This window comes from Frankliniella occidentalis, unplaced genomic scaffold (assembly GCF_000697945.3).
Source record: "Frankliniella occidentalis isolate FOCC.00 unplaced genomic scaffold, Focc_3.1 Scaffold159, whole genome shotgun sequence".
NCBI lineage: Eukaryota > Metazoa > Arthropoda > Insecta > Thysanoptera > Thripidae > Frankliniella > Frankliniella occidentalis.
The window spans coordinates 305,000-311,449 of record NW_026267285.1 but is presented as its reverse complement, the minus strand read 5'-3'; the positions used below and the strand labels follow the sequence as shown (position 1 = coordinate 311,449).

At 44.7% G+C, this 6,450-nt stretch overlaps 3 protein-coding genes across 5 annotated transcripts in view; 1 reads left to right on the top strand and 2 right to left on the bottom strand.

Moving 5' to 3' along the window:
- LOC113218292 (uncharacterized) overlaps window positions 1–2,221 on the bottom strand; it is a gene marked incomplete at its 3' end in the record, with an annotated part of 273,427 nt that extends 271,206 nt beyond the window's left edge. Inside the window, exon 1 of the mRNA XM_052271370.1 lies at window positions 2,033–2,221. The remainder of the gene's footprint in view (window positions 1–2,032) is intronic.
- Window positions 1–6,450, bottom strand: part of LOC113212586 (zinc finger protein Xfin-like) — a 103,827-nt gene that overhangs the window by 71,274 nt on the left and 26,103 nt on the right. The window lies entirely within an intron of this gene.
- The window catches only part of LOC113215021 (gastrula zinc finger protein XlCGF17.1-like), a 36,480-nt gene continuing 32,481 nt past the window's right edge, over window positions 2,452–6,450 (top strand). The window contains exons 1-2 of one of the 3 annotated variants that reach the window (XM_052271372.1): window positions 2,452–2,752; window positions 4,626–4,675. The gene's annotated coding sequence lies outside the window, so the exon portion shown is untranslated. The remainder of the gene's footprint in view (window positions 2,753–4,625; window positions 4,676–6,450) is intronic. The other 2 variants (XM_052271373.1, XM_052271374.1) reach the window with 2 other exon arrangements.

Genomic DNA, 6,450 nt, shown 5'->3' with positions numbered 1-6,450 from the left:
GGGGGGGGGGAGGACCAACTGCACGGTGTGGCCCACCCATGAGAGCAGCATGGCAATAAGTAGATGGGAGGGAATGACCATCCACACTGCACGGTGTGGTCCAGGGACATTACGAACCGAACAAGGACAACGTTCTCTACGGTCAATTGTTTTTGCCCCCCCCCTATTTCTTTCGGCCGCTTTCCTTCTAGCTTCGCTCCAGCCAGACGGGGAGAAGTCGAATAATATGAAAGCCTTATTAATTTTCTGGTTCTCTGGGAGCCCCGCAGCTCCGCCGCCGAGCCGACCAACACCCGGTCGCGCGGGAGGGGGTGGGGGAATGTTTTTGTTGACTTCCCCTGGCGTGATTAGCAGCACAGCTGGGCACAAATTAAAAGGAAGAGGGGAAAAAAACCAAGAGGGAGAGATGGCGGCGTCCAGCTACGAAATAATTCTTGAGATGCAAACAAATAATAATAACATTTCAGCAAATCAAGTATGGCAACGGCATCCCAGTATTATATTTCTTCCCAACGTGAAATTAAACGCACGCACACAAAGAAAACCATGAAATGCACTGGCATAACAGCCAATACAACAGGACACAGAGGCCAGCCCCCCCAAAAATGAGAAAAATCACAAAATCGCAATTTGTTTAGAAATCTAAAAAATAAAAATGAAAATGGGAGTGTAGTCGAGGCTCGGCCCCGCCTCTGCCGCTGCGCGGCGTGGCGAGGGCTTTGGTGTGTCGATGAGATCCAGGTTGGCGATAGGGTCCGAGACGCAGTTTTAGGGGAAATGGTCTGCAGCGCCCGTCTGCGCCCGGCCCGGCTTTGTGGCTGGCGTGCACCCCCCCCCCCCTTTCCTCCTCCGCCTCTCCCATTACCGCCGGGGCGTCGCGGCGCCGCAAAGGTGCAAGGCTTTGGCGTCGTCGCTTTGCGTGTCAGCAGCCTCGGAACACAGTCAACAGCGAGCCAGCAAGAGAAACCGAAAAGAATAATAATTTGGCTATCTTCAACTATTTTTTATTAAATTTATTAGTTTCACTGATTCCACCACACATTTGAGTACTAATAAAGCATATCGCAAGGCTCAAATGCAGAAGAATGCAAAGAAGAGAACGGAAATCAAGATGCTTTAACATGGTGACTTCCGTTTTCTTGTTCCATACATTCTTCTGCATTTTAGCTTTACCGGCACGCATTATTGGTGCAGCTCTGATTTGAAATCAGACATCCATTTCGATTAGTACGTATGTTTGTCAGGAGAATGCAGAAGGGAATTTCCAATCACGGGGCTCTTTCCCTCTATCAGGTCTAGCTGGACCCTAATACACAAAGCTTTGTGTTTAGCTCCCTGAGGCTGCTCACAAATTTGTATTCCTGCACCAGCAAGACACAATTTTTTAATCAGGTCACTTTGATCAGAGATGCCAAAGTTTAATTTGGCTCGATACCCATTATGTTGCCTATCACATCTTAGGGCGTATGTTTCAGTACTCACAATGAGTAAGACGACGTACTGTTGCTTCACTACGTTCATTGTGTTGTCATTGCTGTCATTCACTGACCGCCACACAAACATTTTAGAAACAATTTATCTATTGACATTTTAAAAAGTGTTACTTGAGAGAGGAAAAATAGTAAAACACAGAGGAAAGAACTACAAAAGACTATGAGATAGTAAATCCACAACTGGAGCAGCCTGAAGGAATGGAACAAAAAAATATACCGTGTTGATAGAGAAATTTTAAAGGCTGAACAGCATGAACACATGCAGCATGACAAAGTTTGACACCAAAAGGAAGCGTTTTCCCAGTAGTTTTTGCAGTTTGTATGAACATGAGACAGGACTACTCCATTACAACAATGTTAAGTGTACGTCCGAATTCCCAATCGTATCGCTAAAAATAGCTAAGAATCAATCGATAGTGATGAGAGAGGAGGAGGGATGGATTCGTACTGATTCGTTACGATACGATTGAAAGATTGAGAGTTCGAATCGAACCCACTCAGCGGTCGTGCCTAGTCGTGCCGGTCGAGAGACAGGTTACCTTGACGAAGACATGAGGCTCCAGTTCTTGATGAGGAAAATAACAAAGACTCAAATATTCGACCAATGACGATTTTAAACTCCGTCTTCTTAATAATCAGTTAGAAACAAACACTTATCCATTAATAAAAAATTAAAAACACTCCGAAATGCTAAACGAGCATTATCGTCCGAAACGGATACACGAACGACTGACGAGAGTGGTGCCAACCCAGAAAAAAACAACACCACCAATGATAAAAGTTCAATCCTTCCCTATGTTTCACAAAGATTTGTTATGTATCTAAACAATTAAATAACCACAAAAAAACATGAAAAGTGTTAGATTTTTTTCACACTAATGTCAAAAATTCAAGGAAAACTAAAAGTAGTCTGTTACTGCTTCTGTAAATAATAGTTGACCACACATAACTTCAGTTTGCTTCAGTTTCTGTTTCCGCTTTAAAACACAACTCAGTTGTGTTGTTCTTTTTCGTTTTCTCATCAGTTTCCGTTATAGTCGTTGATTCTGAAAGAAGGTTGAACTTTGCTATTGAGTTGTTTTGGAACAAAGTCGTATTTATGTTTCGATAACGATACCAACTTCTCCTTAACGTACAGAAGAAAGGAGGAATAGTTTTACTTTCGTGTCTCATCTGAAAAGCTTTGCGCGGTGCGAGGATCAAAAGGATTTGTGTGTGAACTTCACTGTTACATAACCTGCCAGCTTTGCCTTTTTGTGGTAAGTGCCCACCTGTTAAAAAGCCTTTCGCACCATTTGTTCTATTTCCCAAGATGTCTCAAACAAAAAAAGTATAGATCTTTTACTCAATTTATTTGTGTGATACTCATGATTGGTTGAAAACTTTTATCTCAATCAATCTCACAAGTCCTTAGGTTACAGTACACTTTAACTACTAATTTGTTTCAAATTGCTGGGCTTATACTGTCATCGAATGTCATTTGTTTGATACATTCCAATTGGAAATCAGCCAATCAGAAGCCTCGAATACCCACTGGAACATATACAACATTTGTCAATCGATGCCAGTCCAAACACTGCAATATAATTGCGCGTTCTGAACGGTAAACTGCACTGGTAAAACCTTTTATTTGGAGACTGTTCTGCTGCTTGAAAGTTTACTCCTTGCTGTGTGTGTCTATATTTAGAGCTACCTAGTTAACACATTCTAATAAGGCCTTTTGTTATAGGTGACCTATAGCAAATATAAGGTGTTGTTAAGTTTTATTGATAGACGCTAGAGTAGTCAAATGATTCAAGAAAACTGCCAGGATATTAAGGAGTGATCTCATTTTTACACCTCATAATGTAATGTTATAAATTAACAGTTAACTAATTACAAAATCATGTTGTTGTACAACAGCCACTGTAGCTGCAGTTTCTTTGAAAACAACAATTTTTTTGGAGCAAAAGGTAGCAATTTGGTCATTATTTAGCATTGGATGTACAGTAATAGTAGATTTGGTTTGCTGAAGCCAGCCTATCCAAAAAAATCCTTTTTATTATCTGATTGTAATCTGATTATAGTAAACCCATCTTGATGTTGGCTTCAGTGATTCAGCCAATCACATTACCTGGTACACAGCCTGAATTCAGGCTTTACTTGCTTTACTAGACCAAATATATCATAAAAAATGTTGACATGAAAATGTTTGTTTTCTGGCAACTATTTGTTTACAATAAGTCTGGCGTACTACAACTATTACTCAGGGTTTAGACTGGCTGAGATTGTCATTTGTTGGATATGTTCTAGTGGACTTTCAAGGCCTCTGATTTCCAACTTGAATGTGTTCAACAAATGGCAATCGTAGCCAGTCTAAACCATGCATTAAACTTCCACAGGGTTTTGAAAGTATGCACATCTGTTGGTATTTGTCTGTAGTAATCAATAGAAACGTACCCAACATACCAAAACTGCAAACTGAACTTAAATTAAATTTAAATGTTAAAATGTTATTTTATATACTTAAAATAGAACTACTTTGAATTTCTGTGTTCTTTGAATTGTGGAAATGATGCCACTATACCTTCACTTTTAGAGAATTTAAAGTAGAACTGAAGAGTCTGTAGGTATGAGCCCACCCAATGGTTGATTTGCAAGTTTTGCTGCTGTGTTAGGTTGGTAAATACCATCTGGACTGGCTCTTCCAAAATACCTTAACTTCTTTAAAAGTTTGAAAGTTGAACAAGTAAATTTTTTCCCTTTTTCAAAAGAAAAAAAATTGCTGATTTTTTTTACTTTTTTTGTAAGTTTTCCCCTCACATTTACCTACTGCTCTACTTACTTGCATATGCCAGCATGCAAACGGGAAGGGGGCTTTCCTAAATGAAGCAATACAATTCAGTTGCTTTTAGTAATGTAAAAATAAAATAAGAAAAAAAATTCTAATGTGGTGGTGGGGTGTTGGAGGTGGTGAAGATAAGGTTTTGGGTGTTGCCTATCAGCGCACGCTAGGCGCGGCGCGGCGGGGCGGGGTGGGGCGGGGCGGGGCCCTGGGAAATGGACTTGTCCCGTGCAGGCAGCTGTGCCTCCGTCCCCTTCTCTCTCTCTCTCCTTCTCCCAGCACTAATTAAGTCGTGTGTTGTAACGCAGATAAGCCCCCGGCCCGGACCTCGGCGTGCGAGCAGCGAGGAAGGCGTAAGGTGAGCAATTACTTTGTTTGGAACCACTTGTTGGGACGCATCTCCAGCAGGTGCTTCGCGCCCACGGCATGCACATGGCGGAACTTCGTGCGGAAAATGGGCTCAACGTCGAGCTTCGATGGTGCTATCGACAATGTCGACACCATGTCGGTGAACTTCAACTTCAGCGAACTTTCCCCTCCTTTTTTCTTTTCTGTCACGATTTTTGACAATGTCCGGCGAAATCCTGCCTCTAACTTCTACTCTAACAAGGCATAGATTTTCTGGAGCCATGCGGTATGCCGACTATCTCCCTCAAGTTTGTATTTGCATGTGCATGACACAGTACAATCCCTACATATTACATACCATTAGATTTGTATCTCGATACGCAAAAAACTTTTAACTTCAAACTTCTGAATTACTCTCTAACTTTCAACTTTCGGACGGTACAAACTATGATGAAACTACGTATCGTCTGCTAAGAATTGTGCATAAACTCTGCGAATGCAACAAGAGTACTTGGTACCAAAAAAAAAAAAAAAGCAAGAAGTGCGTACTTGTAAGCTCACTCACACACACACACCTTTAAGTGTGTACTTGACTGCACACACACACACACACAGTGTGTACTTGCCATAGTGCACTTTTTCCTTTGTGTGTCACACTTGTTGTGTGTGTATGGCTGAATAAACTTCTGCATTTCTATGCACAACAAATTGCATGTAAGGGTTTTAGTGTTGTGTATGCGTTTCCCGACTGCGATATTGCCCCCCCCCCCCCCAAAGTGTCGGTCGCGCAATCCCGCTCAGGGTTCATCGCGCTAAACTAGTCTCTGTTGCCTTCACCACGGCCCGGCCTGGCGGGATGCTTGTTTTAAGTGTCGGCTGTCTCTGCGCGGCGCGCGGGGCGCGACACCACCGCGGGGAGCGGCGCAGCGGAGCAGGGGGCCGCTCGCAAGCCGCCACAGCGGTGCTCAAGTTGTTGCGTCCAAGTTTTGCAAGCCGCAATATGACTCGATTAAAAGTTGGCCAGGCCCGACCACCACGCGGGGCCGAGCCGAGCGCGGCCGAGCCCAGCCGAGCCGGGCCGAACCCGCGGCCGAGACGCATCCTTGTAGCCAACTACTTGTCGACACAAAGAGTTTGGTGCCGCGGGGGAACTGACCTGCGACAAACCGCGCGCGGAGGCGGCGGCGGCGGCGGCGACCTCAGCCCGGGAGGTAGGCCTCGGCGTCGCGGTGGTGCGCAGGGGGTTGCCTACCCGGAGCCTCGCGGGCGTTCCTCGCCTGGAAACAAAACTCCCTTCCCCCCGTGGTGGGCCGCTTGATTTGGTTGTTATTCGATCTCTCTTCCGGGGTCTTCCGCGTCGTCAGCTTCTGCCGGAGAGAGGTCTTCAGTCTCGAAATACCTTTCGCGTGCCGTTCTCTGTATTATTTTTTTCGCGACAACCATGGAATATCTAGAATATTTCGGAATGATTTTGGAATATTCTAGACATCCAAAAATATTCCCGGTTATCCAAAAATCTGAGTGGTCGACCGCTCGGCGCCCTGCTTCCTACCATCCCTGGACTTTCTGGAGGTGCCCACCTTTGGGTTTTCCAGTGTCGCCGTGCGTCCCTGCCATAATGAATGACGATTGACGCGCCGCCGCCGCCGTCGTATTCATATTCGGCAGACCCACGGGGGAGGAAGGGAAGGGGTGGGGTGTGGGGGTTAATATTGAGCAAGGCGTCACTTATTCATCCATCTGGGGAGTCTGCGCGAGGAGGCGGGTGGGTGCCACTCGCTGCCG